General features: G+C 36.8%; 1 protein-coding gene across 1 annotated transcript in view; it reads right to left on the bottom strand.

The window, feature by feature from the left end:
• Nucleotides 1-9363: 9363 nt before the first annotated feature.
• Nucleotides 9364-17490, bottom strand: part of LOC147826787 (uncharacterized) — a 30932-nt gene continuing 22805 nt past the window's right edge. The window contains exon 1 of the mRNA XM_087217255.1: nucleotides 9364-17490. This exon is cut by the window's right edge and continues 22805 nt beyond it. The gene's annotated coding sequence lies outside the window, so the exon portion shown is untranslated.

Raw genomic sequence — 17490 nt, 5'->3', positions numbered from 1 at the left:
TGCTTTCTGCTCAGTGTAGCCGTGAGGCTACAACTGCTCACAAAAAGTCTATTAAAACTTTTCACAATTATGTGAACATTATGGTTATCTGGTATAGATGCATGCTATAGTTCTGATCAAAAAAATTCCCCCAAAATCTTCATAAGTTTAGAGGTAGGGCTTTAGGAAGGTAATTAGATCAGGGATTTGTCCGCTGATGAGTTCATAGCCGAATATGCTGTTATAAAGTGGGTCCTGGTTGGAGGAAACAGATCACCAGGGTTACAGCCTGGTAGGGTACACACCTGCCCCCAGCCCTTCTCTTTTTCTCTCAGGCTTTTCCGGCTGTTCTGCTTCCTGGATGGCATGTGAGCAATGATCCTCTGCCATATGTTTCATGTGTAAGTCTTGAGCCAAAATGAACTCCTCTACTTCAAGTTGTGTAGGTCAGGTATTTTGACCACAACAACAAAAAGCTGGCTAATACAATCATACGTTTCTGCAGAGTATACAGCTAGGAATAGTTGACCAATGCATATCTGCAAATTGCCAAGATAAAGTGTTTTCTAAATTGGTTTTATCAACTTACTTCTTCTCCAGCAGTGCATGTATAAGTGTATGAGTTTTTCCCCATTTCTGTAGCTATTGCAGTTATTGACTTCAGCTTTTCCAATATGCTGACTGAAAAATGCTATGTCACAGTAGTTTAAGTTTCTTTAGTAATGATATTGTATCCTTTATCTTAATTTTTGGCCTTTTTTTCCTGTATGGTTCATGCTTATTTTTCTTGTTTTTAAAATTTTCTTACCTGAGATCAAAAAAATATTTTCTTATATACTTTCTTCTAATGGTATTTTGGATTTGCCTTACAACTTGAATTAATTTTTTTATGCATGACGTGAGGTAGTATATTTTATTTTCACAAAAACAACCAATTGTCACTATACCATTTATTGAAGTCTTTTTTTTTTCTATCTTCAGAGCCAGGTCTTTATAAAGAATATTTCCACAAATGTATATTCTTTGCCTCCATATTCTATTTTAATCATCTATTTTTCTACTTCTACGCAGTACCATAATATGTTGACTTTTAAAGGTTTGTAATATTAAGTCTTAATAGAGTGTAGGCTAAGAGTCCCCACTCTCCCATCTGCTTCCACATTCTATAGGTAGAGAGAGGTATAAGGAACTTTTATGTTAGCTCCCTAAAATTTCTAACTTTTAAGGGTTGATATTTTCTATTCATGAATATGATTTATTTTGCCACTCATTTAAGTTTTCTTAAGTATCTTGCTTTATCACTTTCTCCATAGAGGTCTTGCCTAATTTTATTATAGTATTCTTATTTTGGATATTGCTATAAATAGTGTTTTATTACCTTTACCAAATATTTATAGCAAAGAAATACAAGTGATTTTATATATTGATTTTATTTAAAGCATATTTACTAACCTCTTTCATTCATTCTAATACTTTATCAATTAACTTTTATTTTTTCTTATTTTACTTTGAGGGGATTCTACATGAGCAAAAATATTTGCTATGACTATTAATAGCATTATTTTTTCTTCATTACTAAGAATTCTTCTATTTCTTCTCTTATTGTTTTAGCTTTTTATAAGGCTACATAGAAATGTTGTCTTGCTAAGGGCATCTTACTTTGTTTCTAATCTTTAAAAACAATGCTTTGATATTTCACCATTAAGTATCAGGACTGTACAATGACTACACCTTTTAATCGCAGTTTGCTGATTTTGTATCAAATGAATTTTGAATTTTATAGAATGCATTTTCTACATTTACTGAGATTATACATAGTCATTCAATCTAAAATTTATTGAGCACTTAAAATTTGTCACAGTGTTCTACACAGTAGAAATAAAGCAGTGACAAAATAGATAGAGGCCTTGCCCTTGGGCAATTTACTTTCTATTAAAGGGATAACAAACAAAAGGAAAAACTAAACTACACAATATGTTGCATGTTGCTGAACACAAAAAATAAAAGTGAAGTAGAAGAGCACAGGAAGTGTTGTAGTTGGATGTTTAGAGGATTTTTAGAAACACACCTGAAAACAATCAAATGTACCAGCAATAATGAGACTTATTGAGAAGACAGCATCTGAGAAGAGACCTGACGGAGGGGAGGAAAACAGACTTCTAGATACTTGGGAAAGGAGCCTTCAAGAAGAAGAAAGAGAAGTGTGAAGACCATAAGGACTGAGAACAATACAAAGTTTTGATAGAAAGTTTAAAAGAAAAAGCTAATTTCTTAATAGGCTAACTGGGAAATATAAATGCTAATACTCTATACATTTTTAGCTATTTATTTTTTATAAAAAGAAATTAAATTTTAAAACCTCACATGAACTATTAGATGAATAACAAAAAAAGAAGTTGAAGGCATTGTAACCACTAGTACTTCCAAAGCAGTATTCTTGACAAAATATTAAAATAACTACATCGATGTACGTAGAGTATATGCACCTAAGTAAAAAACAAGTCTTTCTTTTGGTCAAAGTAAATGTCATTAGAAATGTTCAACATGGGTCCCAAAGACCAGTCAAAAAAGAAATATGGGAAAAACATAAATAAAAAAACAAAATGTAAATAAATAGGTAAATAGTGGGAAAGGACATCTAAAACTGGTAAAGACAGGTCAAATAAGAATAAGGAAACTCTTAAATTCAGTAAACACCAATGTGTTCACGTGGAGGAAAAAAAAGGTTAAACAAAGTTAATCTGGTTACCTTGCACAGGATATGTCAAAGACATTTCAAATGCTACTGTGAACTATGAATCACTAAATCGTTTCAGGGGTAACATAAGGAGGAGCATAGAATAAGCTTGTATGAAGAATACATATCCTTTCTTAAGCCAGCTTGACTATAGAACCCTTTATAGTAGGTTAAAACAAAGCACTATTAAATGCTGCCCTAAGAGCTAGAAGGGTTACATGAAAGTCAAAATATTTTGAAGAGTTGAAAGGTTGCTAAATATATAAATAAATGTACAAGTTTAAAAATTTGTAATGTAATATTTTAAAATTTATCATTGGCAGAAAGCCAGCCAAAGAATCAGATGGACTTAGAAAAATGAGTACATGGATAAATAAAAGATAGCAAAGAGAATCAATCAAAATGCTAACACATTTATGGAAGAGGATATTTGGACACAAATTTTCTTCTGAGCTAAGCAATCCAAATATGTGAAGCCTGAGAAAGACTGATGCAAGGGATGTACCAGGCCTGCCTGATAAATGAAAGTGAAATACATTGCCAGACTGGGACGGTGCCCAACCAGGAGTTCTAGGTGACCTTGAAGACACTTATGAATTCTTAGACAAACTTACATCAAGAGTCAAATAGTCAAAAGACTGACAGCAGTGCTGAAAAAGATTCAGTAACCCTAAAACTCATCATGGATTTGCTGAAAACATAATGTACACTCCTCACATTTCCTTTTTTATTAGTACATGTTGGCAGTAAGTAATTACATTTATTGTGGCGACTTGGTACATATACATAACACATCTTCATTCCTTTTTCCTTCTCTATTCCTCCTTTCCCTCCCTGCTCCTTCCAACTCTTGGTCTCCTTCCCATTTGTAGAAGCTCTATTTCCATTTGTTTTTTGCCTTCAGTTCTTTTTCTTTCATTCCCTTAACCTCTCTTCCCCCTTTCCTCCATCTCTTATTCTCCTTCCCATTTGAAAAAGATCTCCCTACTTCCTACTATCTATATTTTATTTTGCTCTTTATTTGTATTTTGGATTCCTAGACTGACAATGAGGTAAGCATAATCCTATAGGATAAAGGCCATAGATATACTGTAGAACCTGTCCACATATATGTTGGTATCCATAGATTCTATATCCATAGGTGCCTCTCTCTTCGTCCCTCTCTCTCCATAGCTAGAGAGATAGATCTGAATTTTATTGAAATACTAAAGAAATTTGGGCAGTGTCTCATTCTGTTTTGTGTTGCTACAACAGAGTATCTGAGACTTGGTAATTAATAATTCTGGAGGCCAGGAATTCCAAAGGAATACAACAACATCTGGTGAGGGCCTTTTGTGTATCATGACACCATGAGCTGCATTGATCAAGAGAAGGCAAGAGAGTGAAAGTTCAGATCTCTTTTCCTTTTCTTACAGTGCCACCAATCTCATCATGGGCCCCACCCACATTATCTCATTTAACTTTAATTACCTTCCAAAAAATCCCTCTTCCAAACAAGATCAGTATGCAAATTTGGAGATTAAGTTTCCAATAAGTAAATGTGTAGGAAACACTTTCAAATCACAGGGGGCAGGAAATGTTTATTTAGAATTTCAACATGCCTGCACACAACATTCTTAAACAAGGCATTAAATATTCAATTACTATGAAAAGAGATGCTCTGGCCCAATTAGAAAACTAGCGTGATGGCAGAAAACATAAGGAAAACCTAAGTAAAATTTTAAACACAGTTATGCTAGAGATTTCAGTCTCACTTTCACACTTTTGAAAATGGAGCACACAGCAAACATTCATGGTTAGAAATGAGTAGTGCAATGCCAAGCTGCGAAGGATAAGCAATAGAAGGATACGCTATCTAGCACTGAGCAGGTAAAGTCAAGATGTGAATGTTTCATCAGTTATGAACATGTCTATTCAGGAATGGCAACCAGGTGCCAGACATGGCCCCAGGCACTTTATTACAGAACATTCCTTACTCTTCACAATTTCCTGCAGAATTATTTTATTCTATAAATTTCCAGAATAAAAAATTAGAGAGGAAAGCAACTTCTGAAAAAGATCGTCTAGGTAATCAAGTGGCAACAAATGATAGCTACTGAATGGCATAACTAAAATTTGAATCATGACTGGCAACCCCAGAATCCTTGCTCTTAGCAACTGCACCCCTAGTTCGTAAATGTGGGCATCCATCAAAATCCTGGGAAGGCATAGCAAACATGGATCTCTGGGCTTGGCCCCCTAGCATTTCTGAATAAGCAGTCTGCACCAGGAACCAAATTTGCATCTCTAAAAAGCAAGGGGCCTGCTAAGTGGTTCACTATCTGGTAATGGTCACTAAATGTTCTAAGCCACTGGTGATGTAATGAGGAAGTCAGAGGCCATACAAACAATGATTCTTGGGCCCCTGATAGGAGGACTTCTTGGTGAAGGAAGTTGAATGGTTAAAGAAAAAAAGCAATAAACTAACTGAGGTCAAACTATGATCACATGGAAGTCTTTTTGTATCTTTTCTTCCAAGGGGAGGCAGTCTTCTTAGGCACATAAAACAGCTTAACACACTTAAGACCTGCTTTGAACACAAGATCTAGTTAGAGGCAAAAGAATGTCTACTCCCTAAGTTCTCACCACAAATTTTAGCCACTGCAATCTGACATCTAGAATTTCTTCCACAGGAAACAAAACACTTAACAGTACAGTCTGAAATAGAAGCTTGAGAGGAAAATAAACCTAAGAAAGTGATCCACTGATAATGGATTTTATTAAAAATGCAAATGACTGCTTGCGGATTAGCCATAGACCTAATATAACATGGCATATTTCATTTTCTTAAAATTACAAAAATTCAGTTTTATTTCTTTGGAGAGGAACCATGGTGCTCTAGAAAAGACGCCAAATTTGGTGTCATAAGTCCTATATTTGGAAATAAATGACTTGTGACAAGGCATTTTCTGCTTCCACAAAAGAGGAATAATTCTTCATAGACATGTAAGGATTAACTGCAATCAAATTTGTGAACATTTTCAGTCAACAATAGCTCACTTTTTCAATTGTAAGGTTCTATTACTACTTTTAGGAACAATACATTTTACCTGGTACTAACTGTACGCATGATGATGCCCAGTGTTTATTTGTAAACAAGAGATGTCCTCTAGGTTCAAGAGAACAAAATCTGCAAGCAGCAACCGGGGATTCCTAAATGGAGAACCTGATCACAGTTTGCAAGTCAATTCAGTGGGAAAAATCTAGAACTGAAAGAATACAAACCACTTAGGATTTAGGCAAAGATGGATAGACTCAAAAGAGTTGGGCAGAAGTGGTAGCAAGTCTATCAGCCTCAGTAAAGCCTGATCTCTGCTTGCAGAGACAGCAACCAGCATGTTCTTATGACAAAACATGATGGTAGCAACTTTATTGTTTTTTATGAAGATGCAGCTGATGGTGAATTGTTATCCTGACATCTGAGAAAAGGTAAAATTGTGCTTCCAGTTGTAGAAGCCTCAGATAAGGGTCCCACAACCCAGGGCTCTGAAAATGGAGTGAGGAGGCACAAGCTACTTCAAAGCAGAACAAAGTAAATTCAACACCTACAATCCCGTTTACTGTCTGATAGCACAGACCAAGATTCAAGAAAATAGTGCGGAGGATTTAGCTCAGGGGCACCACAACTGCCTCACAAGACCAAAGTCCTGAGTTTGATCACAGGTACCGAAAAAAAAAGGACACTGGTTTAACAATGATTTACATAGAACATCAAAAGTACATTAATAACAAAAAATGATAAACTTGGTTTCATTGAAATAAAGAATACCGTATTTCAAAGGACACCACTAAGGAAGTAAAAAGACAAGTCTCAGACTTAGAGAAGACAGTTGAAAATCATATATCCAGTTTGTGGCCTACCATAATATTTGTTGAAAGCTTATGTAAGCTTTCTACAAAGAATGTAGAAATGTAGAAAAAGAATGTAAGAATTGATAGGTCTCCCACTACCTCAGCAGCTATTATGTATAGTAGCTGCCCTCTTCCTATCATGCCTTGCCCCCTCCCCTGTGTGACATCACACCAAGATGGTTGCTCCCACCAAAGAATAAACCCTTCTTCCCAGCATGCCCCTGTTCCCACCTAGAAAGTAACCTAATACTCTCTCTCCTCCTACCACCTAATGACATCACCAGCTCCTCCATTCCCTAGTCACTACCTCACTCAATCCCACCTCAGCCCCTACAAACCCCACCCCAGTCTCTATAAAAGACTCACCCTGCCCTAGCCATATTGCTTTTGTCTCTCCTTTGTTCAGAGACAGCCTGGCAGGTCTATTCCCCTAATAAAGGCTTGTTGTGGCCTGGTCTGGTCTTGGTTTTCAGCCCTTTTACCTGACAAGAATGTAGAAAACCTGACACACTTGTGTATTTCAAGGGGGAACTGTGACATTTAGAACTGTCACTAGGAAATGCAGATTTAACTATGACCTAGCAATTCTACTCCTTAGTAAACATTAAAGTGAAATTAAAATATATGTCCACACAAAAGTTGCTTACATTGGTCATAATAGCCAAAAAGTGGAAACAATCTAAATATCCATTAACTAGTAAATAAAAATGCTCTACATCCACACCACAGAATATTCCTTAGCAATCTTATAACAGATGCAACCTGAATGTCCCTTAAAAAATCATTATGCTAAGTGAAAGAAATTATACACAAGATCACATACCCTATGATTCCATTTATATTAAATTATTAGAGAAGGTAAATCTATTGTGATAAGTAAATTACTGATTGAATAAGTTTGAGGGTGGGAATGAAAGTTCTACAATTAGGTACAAGGCTTCTTTTGGGTGGTTATGGAAATGGTTTAAAATTAGATTATGGTGATAGTTGCACACAACCCTGTAACTTTACAGATTTCACTAAAAGTAACTGAACTGTAACTTTTTAAGGGTAAATTTTCTGGTATGTTTAAAAAAAATTTTTCAAGTCATGGTCAACTCTGACTATAAATCTCCCAGTGAAAGTTAAGATATTTGTAGCACAGCATGTACCCTAGTGTTATATTTTTAGAAAATTTTATTAAGACAACAAGGAGCACAACAAAAAGAGTAAAAACATCTCCAAATTAGGACTACAGTGGCCACTGCTAAATGTATGCAGTTTAGACTATAGGAGAAAATGGGAACTCCTCCCCCCACATCTTAGGTGAAATTAGATCTTGTTGACTTATTGTATGTACAACTATGGGTACCTGATTTAATAAACCTGGTGATCTGGTTTTCTTCAGCAGCTCATATTAAGAAAGTGACAGGAGAAATGACTGAAGAAAGGATACAAAGTAGAGACTATCACAGCACAGATGCTAGAGTCTGATCAGCCACACAACCTAACACCACTGAGGGCAAGCAACAATGACCTTCTCTAGAACCCTGTCCTCAACAAGGGAAACAGTATCTATTTCACAAGGGTGGGAAGAGAATCAGTGCTTCTCAAAATGAGATCACTGGAATGGCCAAGGGGGCTTATATGTGATAGAAATTCTCCTGATTCGCTCATACCCCGCTAAAACCCACGGGAACAGTGCCCGGGTGTTTACACTCTTAACAAGCATCCTGGGGTTTCTTGTGCCACTGAAATTTAAAACCTGAGTCTTGGTCAAAGTATCCTGGCAGAGACTGTAGTCAGTCTAGGTCTCCTCTATGTTTTTCTATGCACTCCCTGAGCTCCTTTACTTTGTCTCCAACAATGCCAGATTGGCTTACAAAGTAACAACACTCTTCTCCTAATAGGAGGCATGTTCCCTCTCTTTTTGCTGTTATTATATCCAGAGATCATCTGTTTTGGAGTATCACAGCTGCCAGCAAATTGATTTGGGACTGTAGGGTGACCAGAGAGTTACCTACCTTTTCCATATCTTTATTTAGCTCGTGGGATAGGGAGTAAAAGAAGTGTGTTGATGTTGAGATTCCTGCCACCCCAGTGCCAATTCCCGCCAGAACTCCGGCTCCCATTAGGAAAACGAGTACAGGAAAGGCACGCTTGTTAAGATGGTGGATATTGGTTAAAAAAATGTGTAACACATTTGTGGTTGATACAGTCTCTGCCAGGATACTTTGACCAATAGCTTCCATGACTTCTTCCCTTCCTGGGACCCCCTCACTATCCTCTGCATAATACTGCTTTTTGAACCCCGTTTTGCTGTTTTCAAAATTTCTCACAGGAAGGCATGCGGACCTTTACCAGACATTCATGGCTGGCTACCAGCCCCTTACTACTGATGCTGGCTCCACCTAATGAGACCGCACCTTGGCCGTCTAAAGCCCCCACGCAACAACACCCCTTTGACAGCAGGAAGCAGCTACAGAGAAACAGACCTTCTCCCCTATTCCATAATAACAAGAGTCTGGAATGATAGAGTTCTCTACCAGACAAAATGGCCACAACAGTCCTGCATTCTAAACTAACTCCTTTCCTAAAATGGTTCCGGTTCATGGAAATGGGCCCCTTCAGGAAAAAGTGAAACCTACCCACCCCCACTGGAGAAGCAAAACCTAACTTGTTGCTTCACCCTGCTACCCACGTGATCCTCCCCTTCCAATCACCTGGCATCCCTTGCTCGACTCTCATGATAACCCCTCCAGCCCCGCTGCACCACCCCCCCTCACCCCCCAGTTAGTCTCGCTCTCTCTTGCCATTGTTTGAGGCAGCCTGGCAGCTCCATCCCCGATAAAGCCCTGCCTCGGGTGCAAAAAAAAAAATCCCTGAGTCTTGTACTTGGAGAATATTAGTGATAGACAGGACCCTGCTGACGTCCCAATGTAAACCTAATATATTGCCGATAAAAACATTGCAGCCCAATATGGTAATATTATTTTCCAAGGTCTCTCAATATTTCTTTAAAATCAAAAATTAAAAAAAAAATCTGACTCAAGTCCTATAAATTCGGAAGCATATTTACTGACACAGTGGAATGAACAATATATCTCGGAAATATCTCTTCAAAGACTGATGAAGATAAAATCCTTAATCATTTAAAGGAATTTTTTTCTGCTCCTGGGAAAATTAATCCAGGGCACCGAAATGCCTAAGGATGCCAACTGAGTCATCATAATAGTTAAATTATTTTTCCTTGTTGCTATGTCCAGTATAATTATTGCTCTTTTCCCCCACAAACTTTCTTCAAGAAAACAACTAAATTATTTGACAAAAAAAAAAATCAGCATTCTTAGAAATCACTGAGCATTAAGTCATCATCTGCTCTGAAGACACAAATCTCCAGTGCTACCAGTCATGTTTTTATGGTAATCCAGCCTCAACTCTCTCACACATGGGTCCCAAAACATGAGCCAGTGGGTATAGCTCTTGAACACAACCCGAATAACAATCATAATGCTCAAACCAGTCCAGATTGTTACCTAACATAAATCATTTGTCTACAGCCTGAACCATACTTACAGCCTCAGGGAAATTATCTACATTCCATCTTTGTTGAATGAATATGTCATTTTTAAAAATGAGATAAATAATTCATGCTGATAGCAGAACTTCCCATTTCTTGGAATATTATATCTAATGGCTCATCTACTACCAGGCTGGTATCTGACACTTTCTTATGGTGGAAAGAGAAAAAAGAAAATCTGCTCCCAAGCAGTGATATAATTGTATTGTTGAGGCAGGAATTATTATCTGTACACCACTACCCAATTTTGGTAAGTTTTGCTGTGCTGATATTTAATAGGAAAGGGAAATATCTTGATGGAAAACAATTTCCTGACAACTGGAAAGAATTTAAGATGAGCAATTTTAATAGATAGGAAATGTAATTACAGTGAGATTTCTTATAATAGAGACATTCAATACATCCTTGTACGCAACACTGACAACCTCAATCTTTTTTCTCTGTCTTTCATCTTTATACTGGTATCTGTTTGTTTGTTTCTGATAGATTGTAAGAGACCCAGTATATGTCTTGCGAACAATGCTATTTTTCTGCTACTTAGTGTAGTCCACAAAAAAAGAGGCCATCTTCCTGTACATATCTTTTTTTCCTACTGACAATGTTTTTCATCCTTATAAAATGAATAGTTGGCTACAAACTCCTCCATTCATGAAATTCTTACTTCTCTTCCACAAGAATGTTTCCTTTCCTCCTTTAATGTTATGCATAAGACTTCTCAATTAAGTTATCAAAATGTCATTATTTCTAAGATTACTAATTAGAACAAAACCTTGACTTGTGTTTGCTTCTGTTTTTCAGGAAGAGGGTTAGCAAGCAAATTAATAAGACTGAATCTAAAAGTAAAGCCCCCCAAATACAGGTGCATCCTTTAGAAACTACCCTTTTAACACATAGGTGCTAACATAAGCATGTTCATAAAAATTCTCTTCTCCCTAGTGAGACTGACAGACAGATGAAAGTCTGCTTTACCCACCTGATTCTTTTCTACAATAGAATGCGTGTGGATAAAGGCATTTTAAGCACAAGTAAAACTAAATATTTTTTGAGTGGCTTATCTTTTCTCACTGAAGAACAGGTTAGTGAGATTCATTATGTGCTTTTCCCCAGGAAGTCACATGTAAAGTTGAAAGGAAAGTGTTATAGTAGGAAACACCTTTCAAAACTCAAGATGAAGTAAGAGAAGTTTAAGACCCTAGACTTTCTGGGTTTTGTGACACTTACCCACATCACCCTGGTCAAGTTCTACCAGCAAGTACTACCAGGACCAGAGACATACACTGACACAATGCCACCTGGGTCAAATTTGGTGGACACACATATGAAGCTCACTCTTGATTTCATTTTCTGCCCATCTCTGTCTGAGGGTACATTTTCTACAAAAATAAAAATAAAAAAGAATGACAGTTCTAAGCTTGTTCAGTAGTACTTTTCTGTCAATGATCTCATTTCCTGGTCACTATCTTCTGATATCTATCTTCTGAATAGAGAACACAATGGAATGGGATACTTATTTTAAAATGAGCTAAGGGCAATGAAAGATTTATTAATGGTTTTTTTGACTGAAGGGATAAAGTCTGGTCGGGGCAGTGAAAAAAAAAAGAAGAAAGGCCTACATCCTAGCAGTGGACAGGGATTGGACAGAATGGGCCCATGAACAAAACTAAATGGAAGCAGACCACAGGAGCATGAAAAGTGAAAAAGTGCCCAATGCTAGATGGGTTGTTTCATACTAAGTTCTTATCTTAAAAAAGGGAAAAGAAAACAAAGGAGTTTTTAAAAACTTCAAAAAAAAATTTGAGACACAGACAGCTGGCTAGAAATTGGTCTGGAGAGGGTGATAGAAAAAAATGAGTTAAATGCATAGAAATGTCTGAGTCTTGAATTTTTCTATATCTGTACCTATACGATATCTAAAAATTTCCTTTCTATAATGCACATTTTATAGTCCTTAACGATATAGATTTGTTATCTAGGGAACAGCCAAACTGTTCAATGCCAATATCATTATTCAGTCCTTCAACAATTACTACGTCCTGTGGTGTGCAACATCTTATGCCTGGGGCTTAATAAAGGTATATAAAGTTGTATAAAGCAGATACTTTTCACAATACCCTATGACTATACCTACTATTTATATGAAGCACAAAACAAAACACAGAAAGGACTTCAGAGATGTATGCCAGAAAGGCAGGCCTCACCTCTCCCCATACCTTCCTCCAGCACTTAGGCAGTTCCAAATAGCCAGTTTAAGATTCTCTAATCAGCTGTTTTTGATTGGAGATACAGTACTTTCCTATTCACTGAATTTCACAATATGCTTGAATCAGATTCATACATCTAAATAGTATTCTTGGTACACTGTCCATTCTGACACAGTAACAAGAAAGTCTGAGACAGTATCTCTCTCTCTTAGGCTATCCATACTGGAAAGATATCTGGGGAGATCTAAGAAAAGTCAGTTTTAGGGATTAAGGACTAAGACACTCCTTCAGGAAAAGCAAAACTGCATCTATTAACTCACTTCATTTTAGCCACTGAGCAGACACAAAATCACAAAATTGAAATAAATTTTGCTTACTGCAAATCTGGGATCTGTCTAAACCAATGATGCAAGAATAAGAGATTTCACAACCCATTATCCAATTCCTCCACACTCTTTTTACTTCTAAAAAGGATAAAATCTGGTAGTTTTGTAATTTCTTATCGCTCACATATAGAGAAATCTAAAATATCCACTCACAATTCCTCTAAGACTCATTGTTCTATATTATAAATTTGAAATGTGATCTCCCAATAGAAAAATAAGAAATTAACTTGAGGGACATCAATTTTAACTCCACTCTTTCCTTTCTAAAAACACCTTTGTTGCTAAACTAACACACAGAAATACTCACAGAGACTGATCTCTCTTCTTCAGCCTGCCTCTAGTAAGAAAGCCAGTAGCTACTGGCTAAAAATTAAAGCGGTGATTTCCACTATTTTGAATTCTGCAAAATCTTATCTATCACTGCTGTTACTTTTCAGTCCTCCTTTTCTACTTTTCAATTAAAGTAACCTGAGAGTTTAGAGGAAACAGAACCCTTCATTCTGGGTAAAAAGAATCATTCTTCAGTGTCTCTAAGGTCCCTAAAATGACCCCTCCAACCCTCACCACTTATCTCTGATCTGCTTACCCTGGACTCTTCAGCTACGCTAAATCTTTAGGAAGTTCCCTGAACAGTCATTACCTCTCCTGGGATCTTCACAACCTACCTTGTACCTTGCATTTACAAATGCTAAACCCCTGCTGATGCTTGAACATAATCATGGCAATTAACACTCTAAAAGCCAACATATTCCTTATTTATCCATCGCCCCTAACCAGACTATAAGGATGGGAGGATGGGAGGCACTGCCTAGTTGTCTACAGGGCCTAGCATATACTGATGCCACTATCCTTTTTAAAGTGATGAATTGATAAATGAGTCCTCCCAAGTCTGGGCTAAATGCTCTGCCCTCTGCTACCCTATTTGCTTACCTGTCTTTATACTAGATTGAAAAAATTCTCAAATATAGATACAGGGTCTTTTCTCATATCTAATGCCTAATCTTGTACCTAGAAGTTCATTAAATCCACATTTCTTTGATAGATAGATAGGTAGATGGACATATGGATGGATTGGATAGGATAGAACAAGAGATTCATCTTTGGTGGGAGATGAGAATAATCATCACTTTCAATAAATATACAAGGTGATATTAAATGAGATGAATGTCTGTCTTCTAGAGTACTCAGTTATACTACATAGACAATGGAGCCAAACAACCTACTCTGTCTACCATGGACTCTGTCGGGCCCAGTTTTTCTCATCTGTCAAATAGGCTTACAGAATCCCCTACCTCCTAAAGATTATTGTGAGAACTAAGTGAGCTGCTAAGCCTAAAGTTGCAGAACACTGTTCGGAACATAATAAATTCTAAAATACCATAAATCAGGAAAACACGTGTGACCACCAGTTTCATATTAGCATCTGAAATCTACCCTTAGTCCCGCCAAAAATGACACGTGGTAATGTCCTATTAAAGGTTGTGAGATAGAAAACACCATTCTGAATGGAGAACTCATTCCATCTAGTCTCCTCAATACTTAAGGAGTTATTTTCCCTGGAAAAGAAACTTCTAGTACTTCCCAGACCTTTACTAACACTGGGGTAATTTACCCAATAGATAACCACCAAAGTGAGTGAGTGAGAAGAAAACATTTCAGTGAGTTTTCTGCCAGAGAAGAGAAACACTCAACTTTCTCCTCTTTCTGTCCTTCCTTCCTAATTAAAATTCAGCATTTTAAAGATCAACCTATTGAAGGACTATACCAAGAACATTTGTTTATCTCCAGCCATCTATTTCCCAGAAAAGTTCTAATCTACAACACTTAGACCACCTTCCAACTCTCCTCTAAGAAACTGGGAGGCCTTCAAGGAGTAGTTCTTAGAGGTTTCCCAGAAACCACAAACAAAAAGGTAAATGGATTTCTCTTTAATGCAAAGCCTGCAGCCTCAAGAAGGTGATGTCTCCCCCAAACCCACTCCTCTCAATTCCAGCCACTTACATCCAAAAGGCTTTACCACTGTCTTTACAACAATGCAGGCACTTGTTCAACAGTTTGTTGCTACTGGACCTTGATTTGTCCTGAAGTTTGCAATTAATTCAGTAATTAAAGTCCTTTGGAAGGGCCCTTGGTTCAATCAATGGTGTTTTATTTTCCAGGAGAAGAGGCACTCCTTCTATAAAACCACAGTAGGAGGCACATTTAAAAACTATATTTCAATTGCAAACAACATGGCTGCATTCACAAATGGCAACAAGACGATAAGAAAATTATCCAGGGGGCCCCAAAGATAGCACTAGAGGTGTAAATGAAATTCCTTTCAGTGGTATTCATGCTCTGGTGCTACTTCTGCAGCAAAGAAAATTCATTTGAAAATGAAGAAAATTAGCAAAATTAAACAGATGGGTGCCCTGGGTCATATCACACCACCTCATTGATACAGCATCCAGGATGAACCCAATGTAACAAAACAAAACCATAAGAATTAAAAAGGTTAACAAAGAAAGCCTATGGTTAAAAGAAAAATTCAATAAAGCAGACTATACTCATTATTGATTTTCAGATGCAGGTAATCAAGTAGAAAAACCTACAAGTTAAGTAACCCTTTCTGCCATGTTTATAAGATCATCCCTTCCATAGTTCTTCCATCTGGGCAGGACCTAAAATGGTTTGGTAGAGCCCACTCTGCCTAGAATTCCCTTAACGGCCCCTTTATTCTCTGCTCTTGCTCTGGATGCCATTCCAAATTCATTACCCATTTTTTTCCCAAATGACCTGTACCTCACCAAAATGATCTGGTTTCCATCTTGAGTGCAAAATGTTTGTTTTCTTGCTCCAAGACCACTTCCTTGCACAGGGTACCATACAGCAAGCAAGAAGATGGATCTGGAGGTAGAAGGCCTAGGTTTAAAATCCACCCCTCTATATAGAGCTATTTTGAATTGAACCAAAATAAATGACAGGTTTGACTCTCTTTTCTCTAAATTCTGTTTAGGTCAGTGAAACTAGCCACTATCATAGCACCCAAAATAATTTTGTCAAATTATGAATTAAATCAAAACAAAAAGCTCTGAGGCCAAGAATAAAGTTAACCAAAAGGAGTTATTTTCTAGTACAATAAAATTCCTATGTGTAGCTGACATGTTTTACAGCAAAATATTGTTCTGTTGCAGAAAAATAAAAAGTAGCTTCCAAGTAACTATTTTATGTGTGTATTACATGCTAGTAATATTGGTAAACATTAGTTAACATATCACCTAATTTTCACTACTAGCATCTTATTTTCTTAGCCAATACCCATGGTACAAATTACTAAAAGGGTTTTTTCTAAATCATTGAGTTCTTCCTCAAACTTTAGTCCCCAAATCCTTGAGAACTATGTCTCTTTCATGGCCATCTGAAGCCTTTCTCTGCTTTTGGTTGCTCTTAACTCTTTTGCCCTGCAAACAGTAGGACACTGGGGCCCGCGGCACCTCGGACACCTAGTCTAGTATACTGCAGCATGATTTTCATATTTCCTTTAAAGATATTGGCAACTTCCATGTACAACCAAATTTCATTTGATTTGATTATAATTCACTTTAACATGATTGTCCCTCTTTGAAGATCCTTCATACCCAGTGAGGCAGTTATGCTCTACATATCTTTGTCTTTATTCCCCTGTATTATAAATACAGACTTACTGGTGTCCTTCATGACTCTGCCTTTTATTTCTGTGCCCTGTATCTACCACCACTAGGGTATGTATGTTGGAGATGAAACTGGGAAAATTCACTTTCATAAATTCATCTTTGTTTTTAGGAAAAGAATTTAAAATTTGGCAAGTCAAAATTGAAAAAATATTTTAACAGAAAAAATAACTTCCCTAAATTATTATATGGAATATGTTGCTTTTAACATCTTCAAGATTTTATTCTGCTCCGTATTTCATAGACAGTATGTATGTAGACCTTTATTCTTTATTTTAAAAAGCTATTAATTTTATAAAGAATTTCAGCAGTTTATCTTTTGCATGGTATCTAAAGTTGATATTTGTGCTCATCCTATTGACCTTTCATTCCACTCCACTCCCTTAGAATATCTCAGAATCCACTTCAAAATTTAATCTGATAGTATTTTTCTTTCTTTCTTTCTTTCTTTCTTTCTTTCTTTCTTTCTTTCTTTTTTTCTGGTACTGGGGATCTAACACAGGACCTTGCGCTTGTGAGGCAGGTGCTGGAACCACTGTGGTAAATCCCCAGCCCTCAAAATTTAATCTGAAACGAACATTAAAAATTTTTATTGTTTAGTTTTGATCACTGAAGGTGTATCTTTAATTAAATTTGTCAAAAAAAATAATAAAAAAATAAAATCCACCTCTCACCTTTACTACGAATGGTGAGAGATTTGGGATCCTATATTTATTTTTTCTGAGCCTGTGGGGCTTTTTATTATAAAATTAAGATAATAGAGCTTTCTTCCATAATTTGAGAGTCAGAACCACTGTAGACATTAATGCACCCAACACAGTGTGCCACACTCACATCTGTTTATGTACATCTGCCCCATTTAGCCCTTAAGGTCCATCTCAAATCTCAGCCCCCTAAAAAACTTTTTTGACCTTTCCAGGTGTTACTGAGCTCTATTTCCTCTGAATACTTCAATGGTTTATCTATCACCTGGTCACCTGATATTTTGCCAAAATTAATACTGAGCTGTAGTTCCTTCCCAGACCCAGACACTTCCTCACCTAGACTC

Source organism: Heterocephalus glaber, unplaced genomic scaffold (genome assembly GCF_053883595.1).
Source record: "Heterocephalus glaber isolate CG9 unplaced genomic scaffold, H.glaber_assembly_v1.0 deba00001461, whole genome shotgun sequence".
In the NCBI taxonomy this organism is placed as follows: domain Eukaryota; kingdom Metazoa; phylum Chordata; class Mammalia; order Rodentia; family Bathyergidae; genus Heterocephalus; species Heterocephalus glaber.
Note: the sequence above shows the minus strand (reverse complement) of the source record. Positions and strands in the feature narration are given on the sequence as shown.